Source organism: Eriocheir sinensis, unplaced genomic scaffold, assembly GCF_024679095.1.
Source record: "Eriocheir sinensis breed Jianghai 21 unplaced genomic scaffold, ASM2467909v1 Scaffold1437, whole genome shotgun sequence".
Lineage (NCBI taxonomy): Eukaryota > Metazoa > Arthropoda > Malacostraca > Decapoda > Varunidae > Eriocheir > Eriocheir sinensis.
The window spans coordinates 56,788-73,376 of NW_026110781.1; the positions used below are offsets into that span (position 1 = coordinate 56,788).

General features: G+C 45.5%; 1 long non-coding RNA gene across 2 annotated transcripts in view; it reads right to left on the reverse strand.

The window, feature by feature from the left end:
* Window positions 1-7,389, reverse strand: part of LOC126990063 (uncharacterized) — a 31,160-nt gene extending 23,771 nt beyond the window's left edge. The window contains exon 1 of one of the 2 annotated variants that reach the window (XR_007743978.1): window positions 7,320-7,384. This is a non-coding gene — a long non-coding RNA (uncharacterized LOC126990063). Of the gene's footprint in view, window positions 1-7,319 lie in introns of both variants that reach the window. The other variant, XR_007743979.1, reaches the window with a different exon arrangement.
* Between the last annotated feature and the right edge of the window lie 9,200 nt (window positions 7,390-16,589).

The following is a 16,589-nucleotide window of genomic DNA, read 5'->3' on the forward strand; positions in this document are numbered from 1 at the left end:
GCGGTGGGCAGCGGTGATCCTGCGGTGGGCAGCGGTAATCCTGCGGTAGGCAGCAGTAATCCTGCAGTGGACAGCGGTAATCCTGCGGTAGGCAACGGTAATCCTGCGGGAGGCGGTAATCCTGCAGTAGGCAACGGTAATCCTGCAGTGGACAACGGTAATCCTGCAGTAGGCAACGGTAATCCTGCAGTAGGCAACGGTAATCCTGCAGTAGGCAACGGTAATCCTGCAGTGGGCAACGGTAATCCTGCAGTAGGCAACGGTAATCCTGCAGGAGGCAACGGTAATCCTGCAGTAGGCAACGGTAATCCTGCAGTGGACAACGGTAATCCTGCAGTGTCCCTTATTCCTTCCCCCCTTTCTTTATCTTCTTCCTTCTCCTCTTTCTTTTTTCCTTTCTCTCTTCTTCTTTCTACCCTTTCCCTTTCCTCCTTCCTTCTTTTCTTTCACTTTCCTCCTCCCTTTTTCTCTTTATCTTCTCTCCTTCCTTCTCCCCTTTCTCTTTCCTCCTTCCTTCTTTTTCACTTTCCTCCTTCCTTTTTCTCTTCATCTTCCCTCCTGTCTTCTCCTCTTTCTCTTTCCTCCTTCCTTCTTCTCTTTATCTTCCCTCCTTCCTTCTACCCTTTCTCTCCCCTTCTTCCTTCTTCCCTCTCTTTTTCCTCCTTTCTTTTCCCTTTCTCTTCCCTTTTTCCTTCTTCCCTTTCTCTTTCTTCTATCATTCCCTCGTCTGTTTCTTTATATTTTTCCCTCCTCTCTTCCTTTCCTCTTCCCTTCCCTATTCCTCCCTTCCTTAATTCTTTCTCTCTTGCTTCCTTTATTTTCCTCCGTTTTTTCTGTCTTCCCTCCTTTCTCTCCTTCTACCTTCCTGTCTCCTCTCTTTCTTATCTTCTTCAGCTTCCTTCAGATATTTCCTTTCCTTCCTTCCTTCCTTCCTTCGTCTGTCTCTCAGTTATCCCTTTTTCTTTCTCTCTATCGTCTTGCAAAGCGTCACCCCCCCCCTCTCTGGAAAAAAAAATGGCGGGGAAATGTTCGTGGACAAGTTAGTTCGAATTTTATTATTAATGATGATGTTGATGACGCTACTACTACTACTAGTACTAATACTAATACTATTACTACTACTACTACTACTACTACTACTACTACTACTACTACTACTACTACTACTTCTACTAATACTAATACTAATACTACTAAAACTACTACGAATAATAATAATAATAATAATAATAATAATAATAATAATAATAATAATAATAATAATAATAATAATGCTATTACTACTATTACTACTACTACTACTACTATCACTGCTACTACTACTACTACTACTACTACTACTACTACTACTAATAATAATAATAATAAGAAGAATAAGAATAACAATAACAATAACAATAATAATAATAATAATAATAATAATAATAATAATAATAATGATAAAAAATTATAATAATAATAATAATAATAATAATAATAATAATAATAATAATAATAATAATAATAATAATAATAATAATAATAATAATAATAATAATATTAATAACAATAATAATAATAATAATAATAATAATAATAATTAAGATAATTCGACTACTACTAACACTACCACTATTGATGCTGTTACTACTACTTTTACTACTACTACAGCTACTACGAATACTATTAATCATACTATTACTATTACTATTTTTACTACTACTACTACTGTGTCACGAAACACATGAGAAATTAACCGAGACTCGAAAAGGGTTTCACCGGGCTCGGGGCACGAACCCGCGACCAGCGGTATGGGAAAGCCGCTCCTTAACCAGTCGGCCAAAGAGTGGACAGTCAGCACTACTCGACTACTACTACTATCACCACCACAACTACTACTATCACCACCACTACTACTACTATCACCACCACTACTACTATCACCACCACTACTACTACTATCACCACCACTACTACTACTATCACCACCACTACTACTACTATCACCACCACTACTACTACTATCACCACCACTACTACTACTATCACCACCACTACTACTACTATCACCACCACTACTACTACTATCACCACCACTACTACTATCACCACTACTACTACTATCACCACCACTACTACTATCACCACTACTACTACTATCACCACCACTACTACTATCACCACCACTACTACTACTATCACCACCACTACTACTACTATCACCACCACTACTACTATCACCACCACTACTACTACTACCACTACTGCTATCACCACCACCACTACTACTACTACCACCACTACTACTACTACCACCACCACTACTACTATCACCACCACTACTACTACTATCACCACCACTACTACTATCACCACCACTACTACTATCACCACCACTACTACTATCACCAGTACTACTACTATCACCATCACTACTATCACCACTACTACTACTATCACCACCACTACTACTATCACCACTACTACTACTATCACCACCACTACTACTATCACCACCACTACTACTATCACCACCACTACTACTATCACCAGTACTACTACTATCACCACCACTACTACTATCACCACCACTACTACTATCACCACCACTACTACTATCACCACCACTACTACTACTACTACCACCACCACTACTACTACTACCACCACCACTACCACCACCACTACTACTACCACCACTACTACTACCACCACCACCACTACGACCACAACTACTACCATCACCACTACTATCACCAGTACTACTACTATCACCACAACTACTACTATCACCAGCACTACTACTATCACCAACACTACTACTATCACCAACACTACTACTATCACCACAACTACTACTATCACCACCACTACTACTATCACCAACACTACTACTATCACCACCACTACTACTATCACCACCACTACTACTATCACCACCACAATTACTATCACCACCACTACTACTATCACCACTACTATCACCACCACTACTACTATCACCACCACTACTGCACCACCACTACTACTATCACCACTATCACCACACTACTACCACCACCTACTGCTATCACCACTACCATCACCACCACTACCATCACCACCACCACTACCATCACCACCACTACCATCACCACCACTGCTACTATCATCACCACTACTACCATCACCACCACTACCATCACCACCACTGCTACTATCATCATCACCACTACTACCATCACCACCACTACCATCACCACCACTACTACTATCACCACCACTACTACTATCACCACCACTACTACTATCACCACCACTACTACTATCACCACTACTACTACTATCACCACCACTACTACTATCACCACCACTACTACTATCACCACCACTACTACTATCACCACCACTACTACTATCACCACCACTACTACTATCACCACTACTACTACTATCACCACCACTACTACTATCACCACTACTACTATCACCACCACTACTACTATCACCACCACTACTACTATCACCACCACTACTACTATCACCACCACTACTACTATCACCACCACTACTACTATCACCACTACTACTATCACCACCACTACTACTATCACCACCACTACTACTATGATCATTTTTATATATCCGTTAAAGTTATTGATGTGTGTCAAGAAGTGTTTTTTCATTATCTCTCTCTCTCTCTCTCTCTCTCTCTCTCGCCGGCACCACACAGCCATCAAACGCTCTTTCTGTGTAAACAAATTTGTCACACCTCCTTCACCTTCACCCATCACACTCTCCCCCTCTCTCTCTCTCTCTCTCTCTCTCTCTCTCTCTCTCTCTCTCTCTCTCTCTCTCTCTCTCTCTCTCTCTCTCTCTCTCTCTCACACACACACACACACACACACACACACACACACACACACACACACACCTTTCCCCTCCCCCCATCACATGATGGAACTATAGTTAAGTACATCATGGCAGTTTCCTCGTTTTGCTTAGCTTCAGAAACCACCACCACCACCAACAACAACACTACTACTACAACTACTATTACTACTATTACAACTACTACTACTACTATTACAACTACTTCTGCTACCTCTTCCACTAGTTCTACTACTACTGAACGATCTATAATGTGTAAGTATTGTTTCTGCTTTGGTGTGGTCATTAAAAAACATATCTATCTACCTGTCTGTCTGTCTACGGTGTCACTGGCGCTCGCTCACACGGGCTGTTATCGTACTTTGGAGCCTTATTGAGTCATCATACTTTGGGCCATGCTATATTATCGTACTTTGGGCCCTCGCTGTATTATCGAACCTTGGCAGACTGGTACGTCGTGCAACGAAGGCCACATCGGGTCATATTCTTAAGCATTTCGTGGTCCAAGCACACACACTTAGTCAACTTTACTTTCGGAGGGGTTTTGTGCATTTCCTGGGGTAGGTTTATGACCCCTCTGGTAGCCTGACCCTTCTTCTGTACCATGAACCTAAAAACAACTTATTAGAACCCGACTGATCTCCTTGTCGGCCTCTGGAAATAGCTGACGTGTGGTGTGGAAGCGTCTGACTTCATTGAAGCAGAAGCAGGACTCTCACGTGCCCGGTCCCCTGACTGACGCGTGAACGGACTGTTACTCTGAGCGGCAGGCCAAGGCGGGCCCCCTTCGAATACTGTGACCTGCCAAGCTCTAGAGACGCCATCCTGAATGGACATCACATTCTCGGAGCTATTACAGCCATATGAGACACATATCCCAACACATATCCCAAGGGGAGGCGGTGGCTGAATCGACAGAGTAACACCACCGCGTTCAGGAGGACGCGAGTTCAATCCCCGCCCGGTGCCACCAAGCTGGGATTTTTCAGCCGCCGCCGAGTGGCTTAAAACTACCCACATGCTGTCCAGAAGACCACCTATCAACCCGGACTCTAGATTCTAGGATTAAAGATGAGCTCCGGGAGGGCAGCATGAGCCAATGCAAGATGGCGCCACTATAAACACTCGCCTGCGCCAGAACGGGCTGGGCCGACCATCAGGACCCACCGGGAAGAAGCCTTGGGCCGATCATCAGGCCCCACCGGGAAAAAGCCTACCGGCGCCATAGGCCGCGACGTAAAAAAAAAAAAATAAATAAATAAATAAAATAAATAAAAGATGTTTAGATAAATGGCAAGGCCACAGTGTGTCCTACATAATAAACCAGTTTCGTTATTGCACGTGACACGGACGAATTAGTTAAGAATTACCGGGGAGACTTACATAAGACTGACACGGCCTGAAAACTTAGATAATACAAGAGATAGAAAGAGTAAGGGAAGAAAAAAAAAAGAGAAAAGAGGGACCATAGGGAGTAATAAAAGGTGAAGAAATATTAACTCTATGGAGCCCCTTTTCCCAACACTGGGATCACGAAACCCAAGTGGGGTCGCCAAGCGTTTTTCTTGGGGTCGCCAAGACCTCAAAATATCAAACAGGGTCTTATTATATTATAGTAACACATATACAACTAAACTTAAGGGGTCGCGGTCATGTCTAGAGGTGCATGATTGGTGTCGCCTGAAAAAAAGGTTGGGAACCACTGCTTTAGAGCAGTGGTTCCCAAACTGGGGGGGCCACATAACAGAATGCAGGGGGCCATAATCTGAGGCTATGTACAGATAAAACCAAAGGAGTTTAGCGGGTAGGCAGCTATATAGTGGAGGGAACTTACATGTTCAGCTCAGGTTTGTGCAAAGTCTTGCTGCCGGGCACGTGAGTAATGCGTCTCTTTTTTTGGTCTGTGTAATTACCTTATTTTATATGATTCTGTGTTCTTGACATAAAACAGGACATCGATATGTTTTAGGGTAATAGATAATTTTAACTCAACATAGTTTTAGGGCTTCCTAAGCTATGGATTATGTATGATAACCTGGTCTTGATTCTTGAGTATCAGCAAGGATGTTCAAATTATTCAGAGTTATCCACACATTCACAGTTGCAACATTAATCACCGTGTGTGCCTTCCCATATAATCAGTTTGACCCCACCTGTGAATACTTCAGTGTTATATGAACTTAGGCCAATATCAGCACCCATTTAATGTAAGTAAGCTCTGCATAATTACAAGAAATGCTACTGTTTTTAAATGGACCTAATTAGTATAGGAATGTAGAGTCAAAGGTCATGTATGAAAAGTGGGTAACGACCAGAAAAAAAGGTTGGGAACCACTGCTTTAGGGCTTAGAGGATGCAGAAGGAAGACTAACACGGCCTGAAAAACTAAATTAAACCAAGGGATCGGAAGAGTAAAGGAAGATGAAAAAGGGCCCATGGAAAACAATGTAAGGTGAAGCATTGGTACCAAGACGATCTGAAGAACTATAGATAAAGGGATTGAAGTAGTAAAGGAAGATAAAAAGAATAAATCATGGAAAATATCAGAAGCTTAAACACCGATTAACTCTTGAAGATGCAGGAATAAGAATAACGAGCCGGGGGAAGGGAGGGAGGGACGTGGACGGGCGGTGAGGCACACAACACAATCATCATCCTCGTTGACTAGAGGCTGGGGAGGCTGACGGCCGCTAATACCCAACGGCTGTCACGTCACCACCCATTCCTACTCCAGCGCTGACGTAACAACCTCCGTAAGCCAGGCCTTCTTCCTTCCTTTCTTCTTCATCATATCAGAGCATCATCACCCACGCCACATGTTAGCCGTTTTTGTTAGCTGTTTTTAAGTGTTTTTGTTTAAGGCGCGAACTGTTATCACACGTCAGGTCCGGTGTACCGTTGCCTGCTTTCTCTAGATGATTGAAGTGGTTGAGATAACACAATAGCCTTTACTTAAGTGAGGTGTATTATGTGTTGGCCGAGCGGAGCCGTTAAGTCCACTTTGAGTTCACTTAATTTACTCTCTCTCTCTCTGGTTGATTTAAACAGTTATTTTGGGCGTTTTAACTATATTAACAGTCTTACAGAATAGTAACAGGTTTTGTGGAAGAGTCGTAAGCACACCCCGAGCAGTCGTCTGCTCTCGCCCGTCGCCCGCTGTAATCTGCCGGCTGCTCGCCCGTCGCAGGAGCAATCCGATGCAGCAGGCTTGTTGAATCAGCACCGTTCCCACGGCAAGGAGCACCTCCTAAGCACAACCTATGCACCGACGTGTTAATAAGCATCTTTTGATGAGGCTGTACCCCTAGCGGCATTTTGAATGGTTAAGGATGCCATTCGGCCTTAAAACAGCACCCATTACTTTTCAGAGGATGATCAACACATTGTTCTCACACACACACACCTTACTTCGCACCCCAGCACAGCACACCTCACCCCAGCACAGCACAGCACACCTCACAGTCTCTCACCTTCCTTACAGCTGCAAGTCGCCTTCGCCTCGTTCGCGCCTCCCTGTCCTAGACTCCCGGCTTGGCACAACACAACACTACCCTTGACGATGCACTGCGGGAACTGAGGGTGATAGATGAAGGGAGGAGGGTGGTGGGGGGGTATAGGCGAGGGGGTGGATAGGAAAGGAGGGGGTGGACGGGAGGGACAGGTGGCGTCTCAGTGAAGCAAGAGTGCGCGTGCGTGGCGGCCTAGACGAGTTGCCTGCTTTCCCTCACGAGTTCAGGCTGCCGGGCCCGTATTCCCAGACATTTCCAAACCTTCGTATATATCTGTTTAAAAGGCCGTCTTAGGCCGCGGCCGCACTGGGAGCAAAAATGTGAGAGCGGGCAAGAGCAAGCGCGCCAAGGCGAGATTCTGTGGCGATTTGAGGCAAGGGTTGTCATGGCAACGCGGTGCCGTGTCCGACTTTACTGATGATCGACAGCCCGACCATCAGCTGATGTTCTGGACGTCGTGGCATACGTGCTGAAATCCCTTTACCTAGAGAATAGTAGGATGAAGGGCCAAGTGCTCCCATGGCTCCAGAGCGGGTGGGCCATGTCAGTGCTTAATACCAGAGCTGTATGCATACAACACTTGATAAACGAAAAAGAGGGCCGAGTCAATAACTTGTGTGACAGAACAGCCTGACAACTTGCAGATAATACACGGGGTTTGAAAAGCCACAAGCATTGCCAAGTATGTGAAAGAATCGTAACACACTTGTTCTGAAGGAGCAGTGCAACACAAGCCTGGCAACATTACACACACTATAAATTATAGCCTGGCAACACCAACCACTATAAATTATAGCCTGGCAACACTACACACACTATAAATTATAGCCTGGCAACACCAACCACTATTAATTATAGCCTGGCAACACCACACTCTATAAATTATAGCCTGGCATCACCAACCATTATACATTATAGCCTGGCAACACCAACCACTATAGATTATAGCTAGGCAACACCAACCACTATAAATTATAGCCTGGCAAAACTACACACACTATAAATTATAGCCTCGCAACACTACACACACTATAAATTATAGCCTGGCATCACCACACACTATAAATTATAGCCTAGCAAAACTTCACACTATAAATTATAGCCTGGCAACACTACACACACTATAAATTATAGCCTGGCATCACCAACCACTATAAATTATAGCCTAGCAAAACTTCACACTATAAATTATAGCCTGGCAACACTACACCTACTATAAATTATAGTCTGGCATCACCACACACTATAAATTATAGCCTGGCAACACTACACCTACTATAAATTATAGTCTGGCATCACCACACACTATAAATTATAGCTTGGCAACACCACACACACTATAAATTATAGCCTGGCAACACTACACACTATAAATTATAGCCTGGCAACACTACACACTATAAATTATAGCCTGGCAACACTACACACTATAAATTATAGCCTGGCAACACTACACACTATAAATTATAGCCTGGCAACACTACACACACTATAAATTATAGCCTGGCAACACTACACACACTATAAATTATAGCCTGGCAACACTACACATACTATAAATTATAGCCTGGCAACACTACACACACTATAAATTATAGCTTGGCATCACTACACATACTATAAATTATAGCCTGGCAACACTACACACACTGTAAATTATAGCCTGGCAATACCACACATACTATAAATTATAGTCTGGCAACACTACACATACTATAAATTATAGCCTGGCAACACCACACACTCAGAGCCCTCCATGGGCGAGCGGCCGGGTGGCCCTTCCGCATCGGCGACGTTGACCCGCTTGGTCATCCTCGGTTTGGGCTCCCCCTCTGCGGTTAACTTGACTGCTCGGTTGCTCGCCCGTGTACTGCTACGGGCTGCTATTGGGCGCCTGCCCGGGGGGCCCGTGCCTCCGTCGCTGCTCGACGGCTGTTACTTGTTTCTGTGGCGGCGGCGGAGGCGTCCCCACACCCGCCACGCGTTTTTAATTGCTCGTTCCCCCTTACAGGGCCGCCTTTAGGCCAAAGGCCCTGTCCCCCATTCAGGGGTGAATCTTTAACCAACCAACTTCGCCTCGGAGTCCCCGCCTGGGAGGGGGGCATAAATACCGCCTCGGAGTCCCCGCCTGGTGAGGGGACCATAAATACCCCTAGGGAGGACTCCCCTTCTGGCTGCCGACTTGAGAGATTTCCTGATAACTCCTCGAACCTCCTCCTTATCAATTTCTGCAACATTCGCGGTTTTCGTTCTAATTTTCATTCTGTGGAACACCATCTCTCCTCCTCGAAACCTCACCTTCTCTTCCTCACCGAAACACAGGTTTCTGAGGCTACTGACAGCAACCTCTACTCTGTTCCCTCCTACTATCTCTATCCTAAATTTCAATCTAAAGCTGGATGTTGCGCCTACGTGCGCAACGACATCACTTGCTCTCGTGCCCACGACCTTGACTCTTCTGAATTTTCCACCATCTGGCTAAGACTTCATTGTCATTCTATTACTAAATACATCTGTGCTGTTTATCTCTCGCCTAATTCTGCTAACTATATAAAATTCTTTGACTATTTATACTCTAAAGTGGAGCACATCTTCACTCACTCTCCCTTTGCTGAAATTTCCATCTTGGGAGATTTCATTGTTCACCACCAGCTTTGGCTTTCATCCTCTTTCACTAACCAGTCTGGTGAACAAGCCTACAACTTTGTTCTCCTCAACGACCTAGAGCAGTTGGTTCAGCACCCTACACGTATTCCCGACCGTCTTGGAGACAGGCCCAACATTCTAGACCTCTTCCTTACCTCTAATCCTTCTGCTTACTCTATCAAACTGTTCTCTCCGTTGGGCTCCTCCGATCATAACCTTATTTCTGTATCCTGTCCTATCGCTCCTGTACATCTCCTGGACCCACCGAAGAGGCGATGCTTCTGGCATTTTGCTTCAGCTCGGTGGGACGACCTGAGATGTACTTTCCATTCCCGTGGAATGATTACTGCTTCCAGGAGAGAGACCCCTCTGTGTGTGCTCAGCGCATCACAGAGGTGATTGTCTCTGGAATGGAGGCATACATTCCACGTACTTTCTCTACTCCTCATGCTAAAAAGCCTTGGTTTAATCATGCTTGTTCTCGTGCTATCAAAGATAGAGAGGCAGCTCACAAAAGGTTCCAGAGCCTTCGAACTCCCGCTAACTTTGATCTTTACATTTTAGTCCGGAATCGCGCCAAATCTATTCTCCGACCTACCAAAACTTCTTAATAGAAAATGTCAACACCTTGCTTCTTCTAATTCTTCCCGTGACTTCTGGTATCTAGCCAAAAATATCTCCTCCAATTTCACTTCTTCCTCTTTCCCTCCTCTCCTTAACCCTGACGGCAGCACTGCCGTCTCATCTGTCTCTAAAGCTGAACTCTTCGCTCAAACTTTCTGTAAGAATTCCACCCTGGACGATTCTGGGCATATTCCTCCTACTCATCCCCCCTCTGACTCCTTTATGTCTGTTATTAAGATTCTTCCAAATGATGTTTTCTATGCCCTCTCTGGCCTCAACTCTCAGAAGGCTCATGGACCTGAAGGAGTGCCTCCTATTGTCCTTAAAAACTGTGCTTCCGTGCTGACACCCTGCCTGGTCAAACTCTTTCGCCTCTGCCTATCAACATCTATCTGTCCTTCCTGCTGGAAGTATGCCTTTGTACAGCCTGTGCCTAAGAAGGGTGACCGTTCCAATCTCTCAAACTACCGCACTATAGATTTACTTTCCTGTCTATCTAAAGGTTTTGAATCAATCCTTAACCAGAAGATTCAAAAGCACCTTTCCACTTCTAACATTCTATCTGATCGCCAGTATGGATTCCACAAGGGGCGTTCTACTGACGATCTTCTTGCTCTCTTAACTGACTCTTGGTCATACTCTCTTAGCCGTTTCGGTGAAACTTTCTCTGTTGAGCTAGACATATCGAAAGCCTTCGATAGAGTCTGGCACCAGTCTTTGCTTTCTAAACTGCCCTCTTTCGGATTCTATCCCTCTCTCTGTTCCTTTATCTCCAGTTTCCTTTCCGGCCGTTCTATCTCTGCGGTGGTAGACGGTCACTGCTCTTCCCCTAAACCTATCAACAGTGGCGTTCCTCAGGGCTCTGTCCTATCACCCACTCTCTTCCTGTTATTCATCAATGATCTTTCCATAACAAACTGTCCTGTCCACTCATACGCCGACGACTCTACTCTGCATTATTCAACTTCTTTCAATAGAAGACCCTCTCAACAGGAAGTACGCGACTCCAGACTGGAGGCTGTAGAACGCTTAACCTCAGACCTTGCTATCATTTCCGATTGGGGCAGAAGGAACCTTGTGTCCTTCAGTGCCTCAAAAACTCAATTTCTCAACCTATCAACTCGACACAATCTTCCAAACACCTATCCCCTATTCCTCGACAACACTCAGCTGTCACCGTCTTCAACACTAAACATCCTCGGTCTATCCTTAACTCAAAATCTCAACTGGAAACTTCATATCTTCTCTCTCGCTAAATCAATTTCCTCGAGGTTGGGCTTTCTGTATCGTCTCCGCCAGTTTTTCTCCCCCGCCCATTTGCTATCCATATACAGGGGCCTTATCCGCCCTCGTGTGGAGTATGCATCTCACGTGTGGGGAGGCTCCACTCACACAGCTATTCTGGACAGAGTGGAGTCTAAGGCTCTTCGTCTTATCAGCTCTCCTCCTCCTACTGATAGTCTTCTACCTCTTAAATTCCGCCGCCATGTTGCCTCTATCTTCTATCGATATTTTCACGCTGACTGCTCTTCTGAACTTCCTAACTGCATGCCTCCCCCCCTCCCGCGGCCCCGCTGCACACGACTTTCTACTCATGCTCATCCCTATACTGTACAAACCCCTTATGCAAGAGTTAACCAGCATCTTCACTCTTTCATCCCTCACGCTGGTAAACTCTGGAACAGTCTTCCTTCATCTGTATTTCCTCCTGCCTACGACTTGAGCTCTTTCAAAAGGAGGGTATCAGGACACCTCTCCTCCCGAAATTGACCTTTCTCTCGACCACCTCTTGTGATTCTTTTTGGGAGCAGCAGTAGCAGGCTTTTCTTTTTTTTTGTGTGCCCTTGAGCTGTCTCCTTTGTTGTAAAAAAAAAAAAAAAAAAAACCACACACACCCTCGCGCCCACCACCGTCAGCACAAACGATGGATGAGGTGAAATGTATTTAGAAAGAGTTCAGTGCTTCGCTTATTTGGCGATTTATTAAAAACCAGTAACACCATCGTGTTCAGGAGGGCTTCCTTTATAAGATGGAATTGTTTATTTTAGAGCTCAGTTCACAGCCGCTGCAAATGGTAGTTATATGCAAAATGTGTTATCAACATTACGGAGTGATTCTTTAACTTCAACTCGTCACTATTTATTTAGTTTTTGTTTTACTGAGTTTTCACAAACGTATTCGAATTCTGTAATGGTTAACATTGCGTGTTAACCAAAATGACCCATCTAGTGTATGATATGAGTTATGGCAAATAATATAGAAGCATGTCTGTGATGTCACTCCTGACTGAGCGATCTCGCGCGAGGAAAGAACCGTAACCTCTCCTCGCTTGCTCGCCTGCCAACTCGCCTTCTCGCGATTACCTGCTCGCTGCCAGGCGGCGGCAACCTCCACCGGTTATAATGTAGTAAAGTTTCTCGCTCTTGCTCGCTTTCTCGCTCCCAGTGTGGCCGCGGCTTTAGAAGTTGCCGGCGCTTCAATGACCCTGGTGATAGGTTGGCAATGTTTTTGCTTCACGAACGGAGGAAAACACTCACGGGAACTCGGCTAATCTTCTCTGCAGTCTTCGAGGAGAGTTGTTACGAGAGGCCCAAGAGTGTGAGGGTATTACTGTTGTGCTGTCAATCTGTGGAATGTTGGATCGCCTGCGTCACGACCAGGCAGGGGATCGACTCCTCCCTCGTGTGAGTGGGTGCTGCCACCACTGTTGACGCTCTGTTTACATTACTCTCTTCTTCAGCTCCTTCCCTCTCTCTGTCCCTCCCTCTTCCCTTTCTTTTTCTCCTTTAATTCCTCCCAAATTCCTCCCTGTCTCGTCGTCCTTTCCCTTTCCATCAGTACTGTTTTTCCTCTCTCTCTCTCTCTCTCTCTCTCTCTCTCTCTCTCTCTCTCTCTCTCTCTCTCTCTCTCTCTCTCTCTCTCTCTCTCTCTCTCTCTCTCTCTCTCTCTCTCTCTCTCTCTCTCTCTCTCTCTCTTTCTCAAATTTAAGTCTATAAATGGATGAATAGCTTTAATTAAAGGGATGTCAAAATAGGATTTTGGTTGTAAAAGAGCCAGGTAGGAGAGGTGGCAACGGTTTTGTTAGACAAATTCAGATTCAATAAAGACATCGGCAAGAATTGATTCACCAATAAAGTGGTGCATGAATGGAACAGGCTTGGCAGTCATGTTGTGTGAGAAACATTCAAGAAGAGGTTGGATAAATTAATGGATAGTGAGGTAAGGTGGTTTTAGGATTACAGGTGCTGTCTTGTATAGGTCAACAGCCTCTTGCATCTCCATACGTTCTTATGTTCTTATGTTCCGTCTCCTTCCCCTCCTCCCCATCACCTTCCTCTCTCTCCACTTCATTTCCCTCCATCACTGCCTCCCTTCCCCCCTTCCATCCTCCCCTTCCTTCCCTCACGTCAGTCATATCACATACACACACTCTCTCTCTCTCTCTCTCTCTCTCTCTCTCTCTCTCTCTCTCTCTCTCTCTCTCTCTCTCTCTCTCTCTCTCTCTCTCTCTCTCTCTCTCTCTCTCTCTCTCTCTCTCTCTCTCTCTCTCTCTCTCTCTCTCTCTCTCTCTCTCTCATCTTCACGATCCAATTTCTTTTCCCTTCCTCCCCCTTTCTCCTCCTGTCCCCCTTCCTCTCCCCTCTTCCCCTTCCTCCCCTTCTTCCTTTTCCTCCCCCTCCTGCCCTTGCTTCACCTTTTCCCTTTCGTCCCTCCTCTCCCCTTCCCTCTCCCTCTTCCTTTTCCTCCCCCTCTTCCTTCTTTCTCCTCTCTCTTCCCCTTCCTCCCCGTCTTCCTCCTTCCTTCCCTTGTTTCCCTTCCTCCTCATCTTCCTCTTTCTCCCCCTTTTTCTTCTTCTCCTCTCTCCCCCCCTTCCTACCCGTCTTCCTCCCCCTCTCCTCCTTTCTCACCTCACTCCCTCTTCCTTCCCATTTTCTCCTTCCTTACACTCTTCCCCTTCCTCCTCCTCTTCCTCCTTCCTCCTTTCCCTCTTCCTCCTTCCTCCCCTCTTCCCCTTCTCCTCCTTCCTCCCCCTCCTTCATTTTTCTCCCACTCTTCCTCCTTCCTCTTCTTATTCCTCTCCCCTCCCCTTCCTCCCCTTCTTCCTCTTCCTCCCCCTTCCCCTTCCTCATCCTCTCCCACTTTCTCCCCTCTTCCTCTTCCTCCCTGCTTCTCTTCCCCTCCCTTCCTCCCTCTTCCTCTTCCTCTTCCTCCCATCAACCTCGACACTTCATTCTAACCCGGAAATTTTATCATCTCCCACGCTTGCCCCCTCCCCTCCTCCTCCCTACCCCTTTATCACCCCCAAAACACTCCTCCCCCACCCTTAGCCCCTCCTGCCTCCCCACCTCCCTTTCCCCTTGTCCCATCACCCTTAGTCCCCCCCTTTCCCCTCACTCTTTTCGCCCTTGCCTTAGTCTCCCCTGCAAGTTCTGAACAGTCTTTCACTTTTCCCTTCTCTTCCCTTCCCTCTTCCTTCTTCCAGGCGAGTAAACTTAAAAATTAAGGAATTATAACCTAATGAAAGAGAATGACACGGCCGAAGCCCGTACACAGTACCACACCAGCCTCAGAGCTTGTCGCACCCTTAATCGGAGTAGTAAACGCAACTACGAAAAACAAATAGCGCGTGACATCAAGACAAACTCAAAAAAATATTCACATACATCAAATCGAAAAAGAAAGTAAAATCCAATATTCGTCTCCTGACAGACGAGACTGGATATGTAACTCAGGATAGTAAACAGATGGCCGGAATCCTCAACAGTAACTTTGCATCCGTATTCACAGTGGAGGACATCGAAACCATTCCCGAGAGCCCTGACCCGCCGAGGGGGATTACGCCCCTGGAAATTGACTCAATATGCGACCAAGAAGTGAAAAAGTATTTAGACGAACTCGACACGAGCCAGTCAACAGGACCTGACGTTTTGTCCCCACGGTTATTAAAAGAGCTTAAACAACAAATACTTCAGCCACTCACTAACATATTCAACGAGTCTGCTCAATTGAACAAGGTCCCGGAAGACTGGAAGATGACAAACGTAACACCGATTTTTTAAAAAAGGAGACAAAAGCGTTGCATTAAACTACAGGCCCAAAAGTTTGACATCAGTGGCAGGAAAATACCCGAAAAGATTACTAGAGACAAACTTGTTAAGTTTCTAGAAGACAATAATGTAATCTCCGACACCCAGCATGGCTTCAGAAACAAGCGCTCATGCCTATATAAGAACTGGGCTGCTCATATCGCCAGTAATGTTATATACCTGGACTTTCAGAAAGCCTTCGACAAGGTACCGCACGAGCGACTCCTTAAGAAACTGTACTCGGCGGGCATTGGAGCCAATCTGATCTCGTGGATAAAAGATTGGCTCACCGACAGAAAACAACGAGTACTATCCAACGGACAGCTTTCCGATTGGTTTCCAGTCACTAGTGGAGTGCCTCAAGGGTGATGGGACCCATTCTCTTCATCATATATATCAACGACCTCGAATCAGGACTGAAATACACAATATCGAAATTTGCTGATGCCACCAAGGTGAGTGGAAAGGCCCTCACAAAGACCGACTGCGAAATCATTCAGAAAGACCTCAATCACATTATAGAATGGTCGGAAAAATGGCAAATGTCTTTTAATGTTGACAAATGCAGTCATGCACATTGGGTCCAGAAATAGTAACCACAAATACATCATGAATGGAAAACCTCTGCAAGCGATGCAGGTGGAAAAGGATCTTGGAGTCACGATCAACAGTTACCTGCAACGCGCGAATCACTGTAAAAAAGCATACAACAAAGCGAACACTATGCTCGGGTTCATAGCGAGGAACTTCGAGTGTAAAACGCCAGACGTGATGCTAGCCTTCTATAATTCCATGGTAAGACCGCACCTCGAGTATGCAGTACAGTTCTGATCTCCTAATTACAGAAAGGACATTGATTTACTGGAAAGGATTC